The sequence below is a fragment of the Tiliqua scincoides genome, chromosome 2, assembly GCF_035046505.1.
Source record: "Tiliqua scincoides isolate rTilSci1 chromosome 2, rTilSci1.hap2, whole genome shotgun sequence".
Lineage (NCBI taxonomy): Eukaryota > Metazoa > Chordata > Lepidosauria > Squamata > Scincidae > Tiliqua > Tiliqua scincoides.
In genome coordinates, this window is record NC_089822.1 from 95,846,274 (window position 1) to 95,867,740 (window position 21,467).

Consider the following 21,467-nt stretch of genomic DNA (forward strand, 5'->3'; position numbering starts at 1 on the left):
AAAAAGTTTTCACCGCTGCAGAAGCTTGTTTGGAGCATATTTTGATGGATGGTGAACATCCTGTAGAAAAATTCTTAACCCACCAAATACAAGTTTTGGCATGAAAATCAACAGGGAATGTGGCTTTGTCGGTTCCCCCTGGGATCTCTCTGCAGTATTCAGTATCTTTCTGGGCATCTTTGCTGGGAACAGGCTGGATGAACAGCTCTGCTTGTTCCTGTAGGGTTGCTCCTAGGAGATGGTGATGGGAAATGGATACCCATTGGTGTCCAAATTGCAGCCATGGTCCAGGGACAGGGTTAAATCCCCCCTCCACCCTTACCACAGGCCCAGTCCAGATAATCTCTCTGTACAGTTGATATGGAACAAAAAGAAGCCAAGCATTTACCATAATAGTCCTTGTTTGCTCCTCCTATAGTTACATTCAGGTTGGAGGACAACGGCCACCCTGTCTGTGTGGGCTGCCTTGAAAAACAATTTGGATTTTTCAAAATGGATCCAAAACATTAGCGCCAAAATGCTAACAAATGGAGCAAGGAGATCAGTTTGTAGAGCACAAGACTTTCACCCACTTCCCAGGGTGCCTACTTGTTTCTGGGCTTGTTAAGTGTTGACTCTGAAAGCCTATGTTGCATAGGGACCTAATTACCTCAAGAATGGCCTTCTGCCATATGACCCAACCTGAGCCCTGACAATTGGCTCTGGCTGCTGAGACATCCTTTCTTGCTTCACTCAGATAGGCTTTCAGTGTTTAATGGCATACTGTTTTGTTTTTTTAAAAACAGATTGCCTTGTAGCTCCCTGACGCTGTTGCCTTGTAGTTCCCTGATGCTGTTGACTGTGGACTGTATTTTTGGTCTGTTTTAATTCTGCCAAGAGCTATCTTGTTGTCTCTGAGTTAATTTGTTTGCACCTTGTTTGATGTTTAAGTTTTTCTGTAAGCTACTTGAAGTATAATTTAGATATAATTGGCCAGGAGGGAAGGCAAGAGAGAAGAGCCCAGGAAGGCAGCAAATCTCATTCACTTCTGAGGAGACCATTAGTGGCCTGAGAGAACTGGAGGCACATTCCCTTCCAGGGGCCACTGAAAAACACGTGTGCTCTGAAGCTTCAAAAGCAAGAGGGGAGAAGTCCAGGCCACGGAGTCCTTCACATCAGTGGTATGAGACAATTCTGCTTCCTACGTTCTACAGCAGTCTTTTTGTTTGTGGTGTGCTGGTTCAAGAACTGGTTGAAATTTGGTTCAAATCCTCCCTCAGCCACAAGGCTTCCTGAGTGACCTTGGGCCAGTCTCTCTCTCTCTCTCTCTCTCTCTCTCTCTCTCAGCCTCACCTACCTCACACGGCTATTGTGAGGACAAAAGGAGGGGAGGAACTGTGTACACCACCATGAGCTCCTTGAAGGAAGAGTGGTACAAAAATAAATGCTGTCAACTGCCTTGGGTGTCTTGGCCAAGGCAGAAAGGCTATATATACAGTACGTGAAACAAAGTCCTTATAGAAAAGAGTTGTTGGCATCCTTCAGTCTCGGAAGACTATGGTGTCATGCTCTGAATGGTGGCTCTGGAACAGAGTGTCCTCTCCAGTGCGCGAAGCCTGGGTAAAGTAGACATGGAGGATAGGCTGTTTCCCATGCAGTGAATTCCCCCTCTCCACGTCGCTGAAATGGTCCAATGGAAAGGCAGAGGCCAATACGGTTGGTTCCAGTGGCGTCGCAGGAGTTGCCAGAACGTGACTGTGTTCAGCCATGAACTGCCTCAGGGACTCCGGCTCCGGATTTTGCCTCGAGGTTGACTCCTGAAGCCTTTTCCATAACTGGATGTAGCCACAAGGCAGTGGAGGTTTGGGATCAGAGTTTTCCTTCTCTCAAATGAGCTGCCTTCCCAGGCTGACGAGTCCCATCTACCCGGTGGCTGTTTAGTCGCCTCTTACGACAAGTACAGCCAAACTGAGGGCCTATTCTTATTCCCCAGCCACCAGGGGAAAAGAGGTACAAATTTAAAAATCGACAGTTTGAATAATCATCAAGAGATACGAGTTTAATAATCAATAGTTAATCAAACTGTTGATTATGCTTCCAAGTAAAATGATCTTTAAGACTGTGCTGAATGTTGCCAGTCAAACATATTTGGTGCAATCATAGACAGTTGGGGATGTGAATGAAATGTCTTCTACAATTCCCCTTTAATTGTGACTGTTTGCATCCACAGTGATCCCACTCTGTCTCTGCTTCTTATTTTGGCACCTATCCCCCCCCCCCCAATCCTACATTGGTAGCCACATCTAATTAGAGATGGGAATTCCCACACCTTCAGGAAAGGTCATTTCAACCTTTTCCCTCTGAGTTCCCCTTCGGGAACGTCCCTCTGCCCACATCCAGAGAAATGATTTCTCTAGAATAATTGGAGAACAGTATGTGCAGCACCAGGTTTTGGGATAACGGTATAAGACAGAATATTGCCAATTCCTTGGTTTTTTTAAATGACATTTTGACTGTTGGGATGCAATTGTACCATTTTTTAGCTCAGGCTCCCGCAACTTGTTGGGGTGTCTGTGAGCAAGCGTAATTTTGAAACCACTGAATGTGGCTTAAAGTTAATTGAAATTCTACAGCATACCTGAAAATGATCATTGACATCCTCCAAGTTCCAAATTCAGATCTGCTGTGGGTCTAAAACCTAACAGGGATCAAATACATGTGTCTGAATCAAATATGTGTATTACCTTGAATCAAAAATGTGTAAATTACCTTCCTCATGAAGGGAAGCCATTCATTAATCTTCCTCTTTTGCCTTCCCCTAGCAAGCCAGCTCCATTGGTTTCTCTTTCCCTGGGAGCAGAAACAGTTCCCACCCTCCTAGCAGAAGGTAAGCAGCAATGCCAAGACCTCGGTTGTGTTAAAGACTCATTGGATATGTATAATTTTAATGGTGAATGGTTGTGCGTTCTTCTCAGTTTGTTTCTTTTTATGCAAATTATGGTATCTTTCAACATAATTAGTGTGGGAAATCACTAATTGCTGGTTCCGTCCTTTCCCCATTTTTATATGTGTATTCAGTTTTTCAGTAATTGTATCTTTCTCTTTCTAACTTTGTATTATGAAATTAAATGAAATCGCCCTCCATATCCATATGTGGCAGGTGCGATGAGTAATTTGGTTAACTCTCGAAACCTCTGCACAGTGACTTGCGTTCTTCCCACCTCTCCTCAGGCGCATACATCTGTGGACTGGGCGGTGTGTATGGAAAAGTTTTGTGGGGTCAGCGGAAAAATACGCTGATTTTCTCTAACTAGGGCAGGTTTTGAGGACTCATAGCTGTGAAGAGATGACTAGCAATGGACAATGCTTAACAGCATCCTGGAAATTGGGGGGGGGGGGCGAGACTGTATGGGATTTCCAGTGGTCAATGATGGCACCTCTGCACTGTGCTCCTCCCTACGACTAGTAAAACAAGGCTAGATTATGCAAAATAGTAAAGTTGCAGAATAACAGCCCAATCCTGAGCTACCCGGAGCACAGGGCTGCCATGGCATCCAACATGCCCCAAACAGCTGCCACCACTTCCACAGGAAAAGGAGACTTTCATCTCCTTCCTCCGAGTAAGGGAAGTGGTGGTGGCCCAACATGGGGCTCAGGATCCGGCAGAAGAGAGCTCTGCCGGTCCCTCCCCCTGTTCCTTCCCCCAGCGTGCCTCTTCCCTGCCTATCCCCACCCCAGAATGCCTCCCCCACCTCTCCCCCCCATGCTCCCATTTACCTTTCTGCTGCTCAGCTATCCGGGCAACCAAGCAATGGAATGTGGGCCCAGCGCAGGCTTGCCCTGGGCTAGCTCCAGTGCTGGACCTGTGGTAAGGTCTCACAAACGTGACTTGTGGCACGTTTGCAACAGTGCACGCTGGCGTAAACCGGTGTGTACAAGTCTGGATTAGGTCCTATTATTCACATGTGCTTCATTTGCCTAATTTCTATACAGGCCTGGCCCAAGTCTCCCTATGCCTAAGGAAGCACATGGTCAGCACTGTTCTCCACCCCTTTTCAGTCACTCACATGCTCTCATCTCTAGATTGAGTGAGAGGAGGGATTTCAGATTAATTGCCTTTCTTGCATTCTTTACAATTAGAAAGTCAGGCCAGGAAAGAGAACAGGACACGTTTGTATCCGTTCTGCATCACCTTTGGTTGCGGCTGGTTCAGAAGTATTGTTTAAATTGTATTTAAGAAGGAGAATCGAGGGCGGGACAAATGGATGGGGCTGTGCAAATAAATCTGGATTTGGTAGTCTGTTGCTCTCATTGAAGTTTACAGGGCTTACAACTGCATATCTCAATTTAGAAGTAAGATCCATTGAGTTGAACGGGGCTTACTCCCAGGTAAGTATAGGTAGGATTGCAACTTTAGTCCTACAGGAAATGGTCCTGCACCTGGATTCTGTTGCGGTTTGGGCAAATCTAAACTTGTCTCCTAACACTGAAGAATCCACTCATCACTGAGAGGATCTCCATGGAGGCATAGTGTGCTGTTCTAAGAGTGCATAACGATGCGTTTTGTTCCCTCTCCTCACTCTGGCCTATTGTCAGGATGGGTATTTTGCTAGCGAAACAATGAGAATCTGTCGGAATGAAATTTAGCAGAATGGCCTGCAATCCGACAGCTCGTTTTGAAATTAAGTTTTTCATTGTGTATCCGGATGCCTTTGATCTTGATCAGCGAATGAATCTTCTGAACCAGAGCCTCTTGAAATGATTATTCCATTTCTGGAGAGGAGGTTTTAATGTTGTTGAAAAATTGAAAAACTCAGAATCATTAAATTGCATTTCACTTAAATTTTATATAACCGAGCTGACTTTGGGAAGATTAACTTTAATATGTTTCCCCTTTGATCTCTCAACTGAGTTTCATATTTTTATTTCTAATTTACTTTTTTTTTAAACGTTCATAACAGAGTCACCAAAAGCCGGTGCGGAACTTTGCAAATGGGAGCATATTATTCATCACCAGCTGATAAACAATAGGTGTTTATCAGCTAGTCCATTGTTGTTGTTTTTTGCTGTTAATAACCAAGATCACATCAGTGCAGTTCTATTCTGTGAACAGAAGAGATGCAGAAAATGTATAAGTAAACTAAAAAACAGAGTGGAGATTGGGAGCTAGTAGATTGGGATGACCTGCGGCCATTAAAATGACTCTCAAAGGTGAAGCTTCTGTTGCATGAGTTGAAAGACCAACCACATTGATTCCACTGACAGACTCCTGCTCTAGTGAAAAGGCAAGCAAACAGCTAGTTAGCTCTTTCCATCTCGGTGTGAAGAGGCCTTGAGAATGCTCCCCTTGTGCATTTCTGCTCCTCATTCCTGCTTGCCTGTGTCTGTGCTTATCGTGGAGCATCACACAGGGAGGAAAGGAGGCAGGCTAAAGAGCGTCTTGCCTGCCTCATGGAGTGAGCAGCTAAAGTGCAGGCTAAAGATGAGGACAATGATTTGGCTAAAACTGGGAGCATCACAGGGCCCGGCTTGTGGCATTCATGATGGGCCTCACAAATTATGCCAAAATCTCTGCTGCTCTTCACGCTGTGGAGGTCAGCAGTGTCCAAATTAGAGGAGGGTACCTTAATGAAATCCACAAGCCCTGCAATCTGCTGCAGTCTACTCCCCCATGACCACAGTTGCTCAGCAGAGGAAGTGGAAGAGAGGAGAGTGGTGGGTGGGACTGTCTCCTAGGAGATGTGACAGTTCTGCCCTTCTGCTCTTTTTTCTCTTCCTGCTTTAAACTGAGGGAACATGGAATTAGGAGTTAAGATAGTGGTGGTGGAGGAGGATGGGACTGGTCTACATGCCTGCTTAAGGCACCACTGCTCACATCACAAGGTAAAGGTATCCAGTTTTGCAAAAAGGAAGGGCCAGGCCCTCTCTGACTTTTTGTAATCCAAGCACCACAGGAGAAATGGTTCAAGAACTCTCTGTCCATGTCTTGATTTCTCGGGACCACTTTCTGTTACCCAGCAGTCTCATGAACTTATGAGTCAATTCTATTGAAGGATTTCACTGGCAGAACACATGTTCCGTCAGTGTAACCTCCTTTACGGCCATCACAAACGCGACTAAGCCAGTGCGCATGGGCTGGCCACCCCTGCAAGCACTGAGCAGTCAGCTCTGCATGCTGATGGATGCTGGACACCCGCCAGAGGAGGTGAGCCGGCACAGGGGGTTGATCGCAGAGAGGGAGGGCAGAATAGGGATTGGGGTGGGCACATCGGGTCAGGGAAGGGCATGTAGAAGGGTGAATCGGGCCTGGGGGGCGGGATCGGCAGCAGAGATTCATGCCAAATCCCGAGCCCCTTCCTAGCTAGGCCTGATCTGTTGTCACGGAGCAATGCAGACTTGTGCCAGCTGGTGCAGGTCTGAGTTGCCCCATAGCGGCTGCTGGGTCTTACTGCTACAAATGTCCCTTTACCCAGAGGAGATATCCAGTAGCCTAAAATCTTCTTTGGGATGCAGAAGAAGCTGTACTGGTGCTGCTGCATCACTGCATGGGGATTTAGGTAGGATTGGGCTGTTAGACTTCAATCCTGTACAGTTATCTGGAAGTAGGCACCACTGAACAAAATGCCTCGGTTAGCATGCATAGGGTTCCATCGTTAGTACTGTTCTCTTTTGGTTTTTGACATCTGGTCTCATGATTCACTGCCTGTTTTGAAGTCAGAGCAACCATTTCATTATATTTTGCTCTTGGCTGATATATCTGCCAATACCTGAAACCTATAGATCATATTGAGCAGGCTGATTTCTCCACCCCACCCATTTTCTGTTCTCTGTGTGCTTTTGAAGAGTGTTGATCCAAACCCCGATTGATTCCTTTCATTCCTCATCAGATATTCCTCCCATGTGCAAATTGGCTGTTATTTATAATTAATGCATTTTGAGCTTTCTGCCAGCGAATAATTAGCCATTAGCTTATTACCAAGGTATCCGGATTTCTAATGTGAGATCCAATCACCCTTATGCCAGGTGCTCTCAAGACAAACAGTAAATGGCAATCTGTGTGTTCTGTACTGTTCCTAATCTGGCACTGACAATTCCTTTCCGTTCTTGGAGGAAAACCAGAAATGGTGCTGGAGTTAAGGCTGCAGTGAATATTTGCCAGTGTCAGTTTTGGTCTGAGAACAGCGACTGGAGTGATAGGGTTGAAATATGTTCTGAAGTACTTGGTGCAAAAATTCAATCCTGTTGTTGCGTGTTAGTGCTTTCTTCTGTTACCCTGCACATGCCTGATCTTGTCTGATCTTGAAAGCTAAGCAGGGTCAGGCCTGGTTAGTACTTGGATGGGAGACCACCTGGGAAAACCGGGTGCTGTAGGCTTATACCATAGTCTTTCGAGACTGAAGGTTGCCAGCCATAGCTGCTGCTGCTTTGATGTGATTCTTCTCCTTCCTAGATTAATCTGGATGAATGATCTCAATGAACCTGGAATCACATAATGAAAGGGAGGCCACAACACTACCTGCGTGCCATCATGGGGACCAAGGAAGTCACTGGAGAGAGAGCAAGAGCAAGGCAATATGAATCGGGGCCAGCCCAAGACCTCCTGATACCTGAGGCAGCATGCCCCTGCGTTGACTCAATCCCCTCTACGTTTATTCTCATGCATGCCCACACCTCCCCCTCCATTATTGCAAGGAGCATAATCTGCAGCCTGCCTGGTCCACAGTGCTTCTGCTTGAAATGGATGTGGTGCAATCTGGGTTCCCAGCCTGCACTGCTTCTGCTCATATCAAACAGAAGTGGCACGGGCAGGCAGGTTGCAGATTGTGCTCCTGGTATGTAAACTAAAGTGAAGGCGGATGGGCTCGAATTTGCCTGCCCTTGCCTACTTTGTAACCCCCCAAGTAAGTGAGGAGAGGTGATACTCAGTGCTATTTCTTCCAGCAGTGCTGGAGGTAGTGGGTGGGGGGGGGGGAGAGCACCTTACCACAATTCACCCTCACACAGAATAGAAAGATGAAAGGGGACACATCCCTTCAAACACCATGCAAGCTTGGAATGAGGGGAGGGAGTAGCAAAGCATTCCTGTCTTGTGCAGGTTTAAAGGATGTGTTTCCTTTGAACTTCAGCAGAGTGCACTAGAAGCACTAGAAAGCTGTTCTTTTTTCACCTTCCAGCACACTTTCATATTCTAGCATGCTTTGCCACACTAGCAATTTGAATTGCAAGCTTGGAGCTAGAAAAGTTGATCGCCTCCCTGCATTTGATTTCCTGGCAGTTGCATGATGGTCTCCATACATTATGGTTACAACATGGTGAACTTCATGCATTTGATTTCAATGACTGCTGTATGATTGGATGCCATTTTGTGGTTTTTTTTTTAAAAGAACAGCACTAGAAGCATACTTGAGGCATGCTAGAAATGTCACTTCCTCCTCTTTCTTATCTGAAAAGCAAATGCAGCCTATAAATCCGGTGTGAGAATGGAGCAGGGGGACGGAACGGGATGTTCTGATTCCTGCTTGCACGTAACAAGCAGGGAATACGTAGATTTAATGTGGCTTACGTAAGAACAGCCCCACTGGATCAGGCCATAGGCCCATCTAGTCCTGTATCTCACAGCGGCCCACCAAATGCCCTAGGGAGATAACAAGAGACCTGCATCCTGGTGCCCTCCCTTGCATTGGCATTCTGACATAGCCCATTTCTAAAATCAGGAGGTTGCACATACACATCATGGCTTGTAACCCATAATGGATTTTTCCTCCAGAAACTTGTCCAATCCCCTTTTAAAGGCATCCAGGCCAGATGCCGTCACCACATTCTCCGGCAAGGAGTTCCACAAACCAACCACACACTGAGTAAAGAAATATTTTCTTTTGTCTGTCCTAACCCTCCCAACACTCAATTGGATTTTTGATGGGCTGGAGGGAGGCAGTCGCAGACTTGGGATGAAGGAGGGCACCCCCAAATCTGCCACACCTTCCATCAGCCATCATGATGCAAACTGCATCAAGTGGCTTCACGGTTAGCTGATGTAAAGTTAATGAATAGAAACTAACAGTCAAGCTACAGGTTCAGATTGATTATCTGTGGATTCAGGTCTCATGGTTTATCTAACCATGGGTTCCAAACCTGTGGGTACAGCTGGATCTGGTCCCTCCAAGTGCAACCAGAGCTGTGCTGATTGCATCTGGAGGGACTTCTGAGGGCCAGGGAAGCCACTCCAGCCTCTCAGACCCACAGAAGGCCTTATAAGGCCTATGGAAGGCCAAAAATAGCAAAGTCCAGTTTTTGACGGAAAACTCAAAGTTGCTATTTTTGGCCTTCTAGAGGCCTTAGAAACCTTCTGAGAGTCAGAGAGGGTTCCCTGGCCCTCGGAAAGCCCTCTGGATGCAACCAGAGCACAGCTCCAGTTGCGTCCGGAGAACTACAGGGTGCCTGACCCACAGGTTTCATGTTACCCTGCACATGCCTGATCTCATCTGATCTTGGAAGCTAAGCAGGGTTAGGCCTGGTTAGTACTTGGATGGGAGACCGTCTGGGAATACCAGATGCTGTAGGCTTATACCATAGTCTTTCGAGACTGAAGGTTGTCAACCAATCAGGTTTTGGCATCTGCAGCGGTTCCAGGAATGGAACCCCCATGGATGCAAAGGCACAAGTGTTGTTATTATTTTGTCATTAGTGTATGATGCATTTTATATAGAGTGACCTCCAATTAAAAGGCTCTTGGATAGCAAGGCTGAAAACATCTCTGCCTGGGACTCTTGAGATTTGCTGCCAGTTAGAGTAGACAATATCAAGACAATGGTCTGACTTGGGATAATGCAGCTTTATATGTTCAGAATGTATAGCTTGTATGGTCTGCTACACTCGCTTCCTGTGTGATCTCTGAGTGCACAAAAAGAAGATGGAGCAGGCAGGTGGCATCACCCACTAGCTTGCTACCTTAACATAAGAAGAGCCCTGCTGGATCAGGCCAAAAGTTCATCTAGTCTACCTTCCTGTATCTCATTGTGGGCCATCAGATGCTCAGGAAGCACACAAGACAACAAGATACCAGCATCCTATTGCCACTCCTTTGCACCTGGCATTCTGAAGTAGCCTAAAACCAGGATGATGCATATACCCATCATGGCTTGTATCCTGTGATGGACAGTCCTCCAGAAATCTGTTCAATCCCCCTTTAAAGGCATCTAGGTCAGATGCTATCACCACATCCTGTGGCAAGGAGTTCCGCAGGTTAATCCCATGCTGGATAAAGAACTATTTTCTTTCCACATATTTCCCTTCCACAGCCTGCCTCCTGAAGAGAGGGGTTCAGATAACCTCACGGCTGGGTTGCTCCTGCATCCAGCTTATCCAAAACATAACTTTTGAGTAGGCCGGTTGGAGCTGCAAGTCTCCTGAAACTGATGGAATGCAGCCTTCTACTACAGTTGTGTAATATTTTTCTGAGCTGGGTTCCTGAGCTGCTGAACACTTAAGTGCTCTAAATTTGTTTTCAGTCTGTCTAAAATGTTATTTGCACAGCATATAAGAGTTGCTTTTAAGAATTTATTTTAGGACGTGATGAAGTTTCCAAGGAGCATGTTGTCCAGGGTGTTTCAGCAGTTTTGTCACGTCAGCCTAAGCAACTTGAAGCAATTATGCAATGTAATCAGGCACTGAAAAAAACGGTGACACTTGGCTATTAATTTTCATGTGGGAAGCCCACTCTGCATTGTGTCTGTCAGCAGTCTTCTGAACTAAAGTGATTTTGAATCACAATGGCACAAAAGCAGAGAGTCTCTTGGGTATGTTCATAACATTTAAAAAGACTGCGAAGCAGCGAGTGAAATTATTTCCCTAATGTTTATTTTCAAATGATTTATAAATAATTCTCTGTATTTATCATGGAACGCTTGAAAGGTCTCCGGTTTTTTGCCAGAGGGAGACGGGAAATGCTCTGTGCTGGGCATGCAAATGTGCGAGCCTTCGGAATGAAGAACTGACAGAGCAATTTGAAGACTGACACTGGAGTCCTACGCATGGTAACTTCAGAGTAAACCCCACTGAACACAGTGAAACGCTCTAGCGTGCTACCTTTCTTTGGGACCAACACAAACATTGCAAGGTACTGAGCAAGCTTTGGAGTGGACCAAAACTCTCCTTCAGGCCAGAGGTTTGCAAGGGAGTTGGTGCCCCTTCCTCCCCCCCCCCCCAACGTGAAATGACAGTTGTTATGTGACCACGTTAGGTACCTGGCAATTGTCTGGGAGCCAGAATTAATGTTATTGAAACTGTGGGAGGAGTAATGAACCGAAGGAGGCAGAGCTGTTTCCTGGCCTCATAGTTGTTGCTCGTGGCATCTTTTATATCTCTCTCCCTGCATAAGTTTCAAACTTTCCATCGCTTTTGGGTGTGGCTAAGAGTGAAACAAAATGTAGAATGGGTACTGACTCTTGGGTTGCCAAGAGCATCAACTGCCACCAGTATCCTTCCCCGGGGGGAGCTGGGATTGTGATAGTAACCATGGCAGTCGACACTGCTGTCAACAGACTTTTGGTTCTTCAGCCCCACTACCTTAGCCACTGCTTTCCTTTCCAATCACTCCCTGGATTCGGAGGAGTGTCTCTCTCACTGGAGGTCTTCAAGTAGAGACTTGACAGGCACCTGCTGGAGATGCTCTAGGCAGGGGGTTGGACTAGGTCATCTTTTGGGTCCTTTCCACCTCTATGATTCTATGACATTGGCAGTGAGATGGAGGCTGGAGCTCCTTCAGTCTTGAGAATTGGCTGGCAGGAGCCGACAGCTGCCCACCATCACTGTTCCTTCCTGATAGCTTTCCACAGCATAGGAACATAAGAACATAAGAACAGCCCCACTGGATCAGGCCATAGGCCCATCTAGTCCAGCTTCCTGTATTTCACAGCGGCCCACCAAATGCCCCAGGGAGCACACCAGATAACAAGAGACCTCATCCTGGTGCTCTCCCCTACAATGCCCTAGGGAGCAACTGGGTATGGATGGTGATGAGCTCAGCTAAAGTTGTATGAGTAGCTAGGTGGGTGACTGTGGGAGGCTACAGGCAGATGAACACACAGGGAACCCCCGTCTGTCTCTACTTTCCACAGGCCGCCCATGCAAGGTGACTGCTTCCCCCGCCTCAGGGGTCAGGCAGTACTGGACACATTGAGGGAACTTCTGCACCGCCTTACTGAGGGCATTGCACTCAGTGACCCTGCAGCCATAGAAGGGCCTGTGTTGCAGTTCCACTTACTCAGATGTTGACTCCCCCTGTAAAGACTTGTGAATCCCTTTGCCCAACAAAACTAATCAAAATGGTAAGAGTGATTGTTCTGTGAGAAAAAGTTCTTGTTGACATTCTCTCTTACAGGATTTTTTGCTTAGATCGCCGCTGCTCAATGATGCATTTGATTTTTGCAACTGCCACCCGAATAAGCTAGACTTCTTCTGAAATGCTAGACTTTTAATTCTGTCCCCCCCCCTTTTTGGTTTCCAGCCGAATATTGCTCTTGGCATGCAGCACTCGTTCAGCCCCACTAATCCTCTCCTGCATGTTATTCCTGGGGAAGAAAGGAGAGGAAATGAAAGTAAAGCCATAAATATATTTCGGGTAGTGAAAGTAAGATGGGGGAAAAAGTGGATTATACTTGTTTTATTCATGAATCATTGCAAAAACAATTTGGTCTGACTTCAGTGTAGATTCTCTTGAATGCCTCCGTGCCGCTAAGTCGCATTTAGTCACATTCCATTCTGATCATTTTGGTTCCCCACGAGCCCTTATTTACCTTATTGGAGAAACAACATCCCACCAAAGAACTGAAGGAGTGAAGAACTGGAAATGGAATGCCAAGTAATAGTCTCCTTGATGACAGAGCTTCCTTTCTAGGACTAAAACAAAGGCACAGGTTGCATTTTTTTTTCCCAAGCAAATTTCTTATGCAGCAAGCAACCTGAATATGCAGAAGTATCCATTTGTGCTGAATTTTGCTTAGCAAAAAAAAGATGAAGATGGGTTGATGACACTTTGCATAAATATTAGAAGAGTAATATAGTAGATGGGGGAGTTGTAGGATCATTTCATGCAAGATGTGGCAACACACCAAGTGCCACTTTAAGATTATTATCCATAATGTGGGAGCTGCTCCAGGGGGGTCATTCCTTCCCCCTGAAGATGATGTCAAAAGCTCTGGGTCTCAAGTGGGGAAGCCCACACCTCCTTGCTTTACTTTTTGGGAGGGACACCAATGTAAGCATGTGCTTACTTGATTCAGGGCTTCTAATGCTAATCTAATGCTAATTTAACCCCTGCTAATTGGGTAAGAGGCACTTTTTCAAGTGGGTGCTCCTTTTTTTAGCAGGGGGAGAGTAACTGGCCCACCTCACCCCAGCACTGTCTGTTCTAGTGGCTGTCTGCTGGTATTCATTTGCATCTTTTAGATTGTGAGCCCTTTTGGGACAGGGAGCCATTTAGTTATTTGATTTTTCTCTGTAAACTGCTTTGTGAACTTTTAGTTGAAAAGTGGCATACAAATACTGTTGTTAATAATAATAATAATAATAATAATAATAATAATAATAATGTGACTTATGATATATTGGAAGGAGCTGCACTGCTGTGGCTCCCATGGCACAAAGAACCCCGAATGACACTCAACACAGAGTACCTGTGCGATACACATGTTGATAACCATCAGTCTGTTGTTAACACAACATACATCAAGTGCACACTTTAAAAATCTTAATTGTATATGAAATATGTGAAGAGATCCATGCAGCCCATTTAGTCAAGTATGCTCATGGCTTGCATGCGTGAATTAGCCATTGCTGGAGCCACTAAGACCTAGTTTTTCACAAAGAGTAGTCCGTTTTCATATCATGAATGAGGAGGCCAACCCGTTTCAGGGGAGGAGCCATAGTTCAGTGGAAGACCCATGCTTGCATGTAGAAGTCCCAGTTTTCATCTCTAGCTTCTCCAGGTAGGGCGATATTTGTCTGGGACTTTGAAGAGCCACTGTAGAAAATACCTAGATGGGCTAATGGTTTGACTCCCTATAAGGCAGATTCATATGCCCATATGGATTGTACCACTTGACCTCTGTTGGGGGACTTCATGAATGAAAGCTCCTCTAGATACTTTCCTTGAACAAATAAATTCTCCTCTTTTAAATAAATAAATAAGAATAAAATTTACTGCATATAGAAAATTAGATGGACCTTGATTTGGTCCAGCAAGGCAATTCTTGTAAATTTAAATAAATCAAATAATTCTACTCCAGATCATTTGCATTTGAATTTTTTTTACTCTGATTACATGGTGTAATTTATATCCTTTTTTTTTTTTTTAAGTGCCGTCTCTTTCTGATGTTCACTGACTTCTTGGCAGAACTTCCTGAGACTCTCTTGGAACAGCCTTAAAAACAGTGGGTCATTTTCACCCGATGGTGCTGTCTTTTTCACAGATTGCACAATGCTGTTTCCTTGCAGCCAGCAACGTGACTCAGATCCCAAATGTCTACTTCTTATACTTCTAGCTTAAGCAAAGATGCTACATAGGCTGTGACATTATTGATTAATCCCTGAACAGTCAGCTTCTAAGCAAAGAATACTCACTGGGAGAGAGTAACTATTTTGGACTTGCAGATTACCATGAGAAACTGTTTGTTTTGGCATGGGAAAAAAAATTGCAGGGCTCTAAAATTGTACTTCTTTGGGGAATATGGTGTAACTAGAAAAACACCTCCACAGAATATAAGGGAACAAGAATAAAACCTTCTTTATTCTTCCTCCTATAGACAAACAGAACGCTGAGATGGATTGCTGGGCTGAAAATGTCACTCGGTTGCTGATATGGATGAACAAACTATACCCTTTTAAGTTGAAGATACTTCTCTTTTTGAGAGATGTTTTGATGACATGTTCAGGTCACTTAGCCCCAACTGTGGATAAGCAATTTTTGTACACCATTGTATATCAAGTGGGTATTATTGATCCCAAGTGATCATTATGTTCCCCATTCAGAAGCACAGCCAGCAGCATAAATTAAGCAAATCTGAATCATATTATTTGTTCAGAAGCTGATTTATATCACATTTCCTTACCCTCAAATGGGTCCCTCAGAGTAGTACTATTCATATTAAAACATATATTGATAAAACAAATTCAGCAGCAGCACCAGAAATCTTAAAGCTGCAAAACCATCAAGAGCAAGGAGGAGGTAGAAGCAACTCTAGAGAAAATACCCTAAATTTGGCATGTAAATACACAAAGTGAGGGAACTTGGCAAATCTCCCAGAGTAGTCTAGGTACTGCTACAGAGAAGACCTAATATCATGTCTGTATCTTCCTCCCATACCCTATACACATGGTAGAGTATCCCTTGATGGACATAGCATGAAGGTAGGTTCATGTAGCAGGAGATAACCATTCAGATACCTTGAGCCCAAACCGTTTAAAGCTTTAGGGTGCAATCCTAACTGCACCCTATGCTGGCCCAAGTCCCTTGGGCCACCCTGGGAGGGTTGCAAATGTGCTGTAAAGCATATTTGTGCCTCCTTAAGGAGAAGTTGGGCCGGCGCTCTGAGAAGTGCCAGCCTGCGGAGGCTGACATAAGCCTCTGGGCTGACTTCCGCCCAGCTCCTTGCGTTGGCTTGGATGAGCTGATGCAAGGACAAAAGGTAGGCATGGGGGAGGCAGGGAGGAGGAGGGAGGGGAGGCATTCCTGGGTGGCGGGAGGGCGGCCCTGGGGTTGGGTGGGCAGGGAGAGGGAGGCAGGGCTAGTATCTGGCGGTTGTGCCGGATTCCAACCCCCATTCCCACGGAGAACAGAGCGGCTTCAAGCTGCTCTGCTCTCCTCGGACTTGTGCCACTTCCAGAGGAGAGTCTGAGGAGACCCATTGGGTTCAGCAGCCCTTACCCAGGGGTAAGGGGAAATGTTTCCCCTTGCCTCTGGCTAATCCACTTCTGGCCACAATCCTGTGCTAGATACAGCGCAAGCCTCCTGGCTTGCCTGTTCCAGCACAGGATAGGTTTGTGCTCTGAATGGTAGGAACCAACATCTTGACTTGGGCCTTAAAACAAATGGGAAGATGATGGAGATGATGCAGTCAAAATTGGTCAGAAGACAAGACTCCCATCAGCAGCCCTCCTGCTGCATTTTGTGCTGACTGAAGCTTCCAGACAACATTCAAAGACAACCCAACATAGAGCACCTTGCAGCAATCTGATCTTGAAGGAATCAAGTCATGTGCATCCGCAGCAAGAAGAGGTTTATCTAGAAAAGGCCACAGTTAGGGCCCCAGATAAAGAATGGCAAAAGCACTCCTAGGCATAGGAGGCTACATACATGGTAGATCTGAGTCTAGGAACCTATTATTAACAGTATTGGGCAGAACAGGTTGAGCATCTGCCTTCCCCACACTACTACTGGTACTTACATCTTGTTTGGAATATCTTTAATTTTGCTAGCTCACATCCTCCACTGATTCAGAACAGCCACAGCTTTTCTGGTTGAAGAGAAGAGAAGTGTTCAGAGTCATCTACCTACTGGTGAAGCCAAACTGCAAGACTTCCGATGACCTTTCCCAGCAGTTTAATGAAGAATAACACAGGAGGTGCAATGGGACCTGGGCCACCCCCCAGAGGGACTCTTGCATCTGGTGCTGCCTGGCCGTGCACTCCCTAGTGAAGGAACACTTCCCCTGGCCTTGCCACAAGCTGCATGTCTTCTTATCTTATGGTGGAAGCGGTCTAGGGGATGTTTTAGACTGACAGGTGGGGTATATATCTGTAAATTAAATAAGTAGCCTGGTTACGGATCTTTGCTTCTTCTTTGGGCTCTCTTTTAGAGTGTTTGTCTTTAATAAGTAGCAGGCTTTTATAATGACTCATTGTGTCGTGACTGATCATAACATTTTTCAGGCTGTCAGTCATATGATACAGCTGTATTTATCTACTATATTACGTAACATATTTTCTGTCACAGAGCCATTCCTTGGTGGGTGAGACATCCCAGGCAGAGTTTGTCTCTGCTGTACCCACAGCGGAGCGATCTACTTGATAAGTTGACTCTCCAGCTTAGTTATAACTAACAGCTTCTTCATTTGTTGCATTTTTTTTAGGTGTTTTTAAGTGGAGATTTAAAAAGTGCTAATGGCAAACCAGGATATCATCGGTGGCAATACTGGCCCCTTTGCCACCCTGGGTCAGGACCACAAAATGCTGCCCTCCCACTGAGGAAAATGCCATCTCCCTGCACCTGTCATGTCCAGAGGCCTTCTGAGGGCCGGAGAAGCTGCATGGGGCCTCCCTGCCCTTCTAGAAGCCTTCTAGTAGTATTAGGCAACCTTCAGTCTTGAAAGACTATGGTATCGCGCTCTGAATGGTGGTTTTGGAACAGCGTCTAGTGTGGCTGAAAAGGCCAATTCGGGAGTGACAGTCCCTTCCACACCGGGAGCAAGTGCAGTCTGTCCCTGGTCTGTCTCCCTGGCTATGGGCCTTCCTTCTTTGCCTCTTAGCCTCAGACTGTTGGCCAAGTGTCTCTTCAAACTGGGAAAGGCCATGCTGCACAGCCTGCCTCCAAGCGGGCTGCTCAGAGACCAGGGTTTCCCACCTGTTGAGGTCCACTCCGAGGCCTTCTAAGAGTCTGAAAACATCACTTCCACTTTCCCAGAGAAACTGGAAGTGATGATTAAAAGCCCTCCGGAAGCCTTAGAAGGCCCTCTGAAGGCCTGAAACTATCATGTTCTGTTTCCCTGAGAAACTGGAGGTAACTTTTAATGACCCTCCGGAGGCCTTAGAAGACCTTCTGAGGGTTGGGGAGCCGTGCGTGGCCTCTCAGGCCCTCAGAACACCCCAGAATGGAGAGGCAATGAGCATGGGTAGCCCTTGGGGCAGCATGGCTGGTGGGGGTGCGGGAACACTTGCATGGGGACACTTCCTAGGTATACTACTGGGTATTGTTCACATATGTTTGAGGGTTGGGATCTACTGGCTTCTGGTTTGAGTGCTCTTGGGGAAACCTGGGTTTGTTGCAGTGGAATGTGTGAAAGAGCCCTGAACCACAACACTTTTAAAGCTTGTTTTGCTAATGAGACATCATTCTGGCACTGTTAACTGTACGATGAACATCGAGGGTGTTGCAAAAACAAGAAAATTTTGCAGGTCGGTTAGATCTTGGGATCTTTCCTGGGCTTTTTGTATCGCTATTTGTAACGATCCTCTTGCGGAATGGTAGTACATGATGCCTTCAGGCAGCAGTTGGGCTTGGGCATAGGGGGATCTGGGCCAGCTTTAGGCAAGATTTAGGTAGCAGAATGGACAATATAAAACTTAACATTGGAGGCACTGCTTCTGTTTATAAGACACAGCATGTCTGGGAAAAGGCTCAGTGGGAGTAATTAAAAAGCATGGATGTTCACCGTGTTCTTTCATGATGGGGGTTTTGATGGTCTCCACACAGTGAGGAGAACCGCTGAAAACATTTACTGCTGTGTCAGTGAGTTTAGTTTCTATATTTGCTGCTGTGCAAACGCGTTATTGGTCACTTTGGGATGCAAAAGGAAGAACATAGAAAAAGAAAATGACAAAAAAATGTGGAAGAAAATAGAAGAGGGCTGTATTAGCTCTAGAAAGTGAGCCTACTTGGTTTGTAGTTCATTAGTTCACATGTCACCATCTTGGCTGTCCCTTAACAATTACTTTAGGGATAAGAGGTGATGAACTGTCATACCAAGACTGATGATAATTCAAATCATTTGAAAGCCTTAAGGAATGTAGGACGTTGCGTTATACTACCTTGTTTAGATGACATGTTTTTAAGTCTTGGTTTTCACATCTTGTGAAATGTTTCACAACAATCTCTGTAGGTTTTACACATGGCAGTTCCTGGATTATTGATATTAAAACATCCTGGTTGCTGTGGGCAACTTCCATATTGCTGAACTCCTTGAGGATAGGCACAGTTCTACTTTGTTTCCTTAAATGAGTTACTAAAGCTACTTGAATTTTCAATGTGCATATATTTTTTTAATAATTTCCTATGCTGCAAATATTGTTCAAATAAGTACTCCATGTGTTGAACTGTTGAAACTCCATCCATCCCTGTTTCCTCTCATAAGGATTAAGGATTCCCCATGAATAAGGACTCCCCCACTGATTGCAAGAGTTGATGTTGTGCTTGTTCCTTCTGTGGCATGAACCTATTTCTCTAGTGCAGTGGTTCCCAAACTGTGGCTTGGGACCCACTGGTGGGTTGCGAACTGATTTTTGGTGGGTCGCTAAAGGATGATGGAAAGATCAGATAATTAATTACTTCTAGCTCTGAAACTATTCAAAAGTCAGATACTGTAGCTGCTAATAACCCTGCAAAGAGCTCAGCTCCTGCAGTTTGCCAGCATGTGTAAATATAGGGAGATAAATGTTTGAGGGTCTCTTTCTGGTTATTATTACCTATAAATAAATAGTTTCTTTCTAGATCTTTTAAAAAAGTCTGGTAAAGCTAGGTGGGTCCTGATAGAGTGTCATTTTAAAAAAAGTGGGTCCTGGTGCTAAAAAGTTTGGGAACCACTGCTCTTGTGCCTTCCAAAGTTTATTTCTTTTTCTCGTTGTAAGAATCAGTAAGGGTGATAACTTTTGTTTGTAAGCTTCATTATAAATATGATCTTATAAAAGATCTTAAAGGGCTCTGCCCAGGGAACCTCTCTGGAGGTTCTAAAAGACCTTGGCTGGTGGCAGTGTGGTACTACCAAGTTTTTTTTCACACTTGGCCATGACAATTGGGCAGTAACTTTCTTTGACAGACATAAACATAAGAAGAGCCCTGCTGGATCAGGCCAAAGGCCCATCTAGTCCAGCTTCCTGTATCTCACAGTGGCCCACCAGTTGCCTCTGAGGACACACAAGACAACAAGACACCTGCATCCTGGTGCCATTCCCTTGCATCCAGCAAGGTAGCCTACTTCTAAAACCAGGAGGTTGCACATACCCATCGTGGCTTGTAACAGGACAAGTCTTCTTTCAGAAATCTGACAAATTTCCTTTTAAAGCATTCATTTTAGAGACTGTCCTCATCCACTTCTATCCCTGTTAACTCTTCACATTGGCAAGGCTTCTTGCATGTCAGTCCCTGTATTAAAAGGTATAATCCCAACTATCCTCTTGATCATCTTGTGGAATTGTTATGTAATTACTGATGGCAAGGCAAAGGTCAAGTGGAAGGCTGCTGGACCTAATCCCTCTACACTTAAGGTGCTGATTTGTGCCAAGATGAGAATCAATACTTTACTCCAACAGCTTCACCCCGAGCTTTCTGACGCTGCTGCTTGCTGAAAGAGAAATAACATCACATTTTAATGAAAGTCAAAGCAGGTATAACGGTTAGGAGCAACACCGAAGGCCTTTGTGCACAGTAGGTCAGATTGAAGTGTTTTAGCCTGCATTCCTGTGACACCCTACTTGATCACAATGGTGTAACATCCAGCTGGTGAATTCAGACTGGAAGGAACGCTGGGTGCCTTGGACTCATCAATGATTCACTTGCCATATGTAGCTCACAGCAGGTGTTGAAGCCATTTCCCTTTGGCTGCTTTCTGCGCGTGGGTGCTGAGCTATCCCTGGAAGGAAAAAATACATGCAAATGGCTTCCTTTGCCATTTGACCATTCATAAAATTTGACTCTATTCCCTGCCAGTGTGATCTGAATGCAACGTGCACACAGAAGTAATTTTTTTTTCCATTTCGTACTGCATCCTAACCCCTCAACCATGCTGCAGGCATGTCCCTTCCCGTCAAAGCATGAAATGGCCAATAGGGTGTTTTAACATACAGCGGGCCCTCGTTATCTGTGAGGGTTTAGTTCCTGAAACTCCTGCGGACAACAAATTTCATGGACGCTGGTGTTCAGCATCTGATGCACCGCAAAGACTTACCGGCAGCCTTTAGAGGCTACTCCTGGGTTGCGTCAGGCCCATGACACTCCCTGTTGGCCTCCACAGGCCTTGGCATGCCTCGTGGAAGCATCTGGAAGTAACTTCTGGTTCTCGTCCAAAAACCCGAAGTTACTCCAGAAACTGGAAGTTGCTTCTGGAGGCCTCTGTGAGGCATTCTGAGGCCTGTGGAGGCCAGTAGAGTGAACTGCAGGCTTGGTACAACCAAGGAGTGGCCTCCAGAGACTGCATGGACCTCCAATCCATGGGTGGCTCAATCAGCAGATGGTTAAATCCACGCATATGGGACCCATGGAGACGGAGGGTCCGCTATATTTAACTTTGATGCATCTGGTACCAGCAGTGGATGGAAATACTGAAGACAGGCATCATTTCTCACTTTACAGTAATGGCATGGAGTACTATGAAGCTGCATCATGGTTTCTCTTTTCCTTCCTGTGCCTTGAAGGCAATATGTTCCGGGCATCATGGGAGAAGACTATGCTACTGTTTACCCTACCCCAGCATCCTTCCTTGGAAATTAAATGGTAAGGTGGG

The 21,467-nt window shown here is 45.5% G+C and overlaps 1 pseudogene; it reads left to right on the forward strand.

The window, feature by feature from the left end:
- Positions 1 to 9,420: 9,420 nt before the first annotated feature.
- LOC136642453 (5S ribosomal RNA) lies at positions 9,421 to 9,542 on the forward strand (annotated as a pseudogene).
- The last annotated feature ends 11,925 nt before the right edge of the window (positions 9,543 to 21,467 follow it).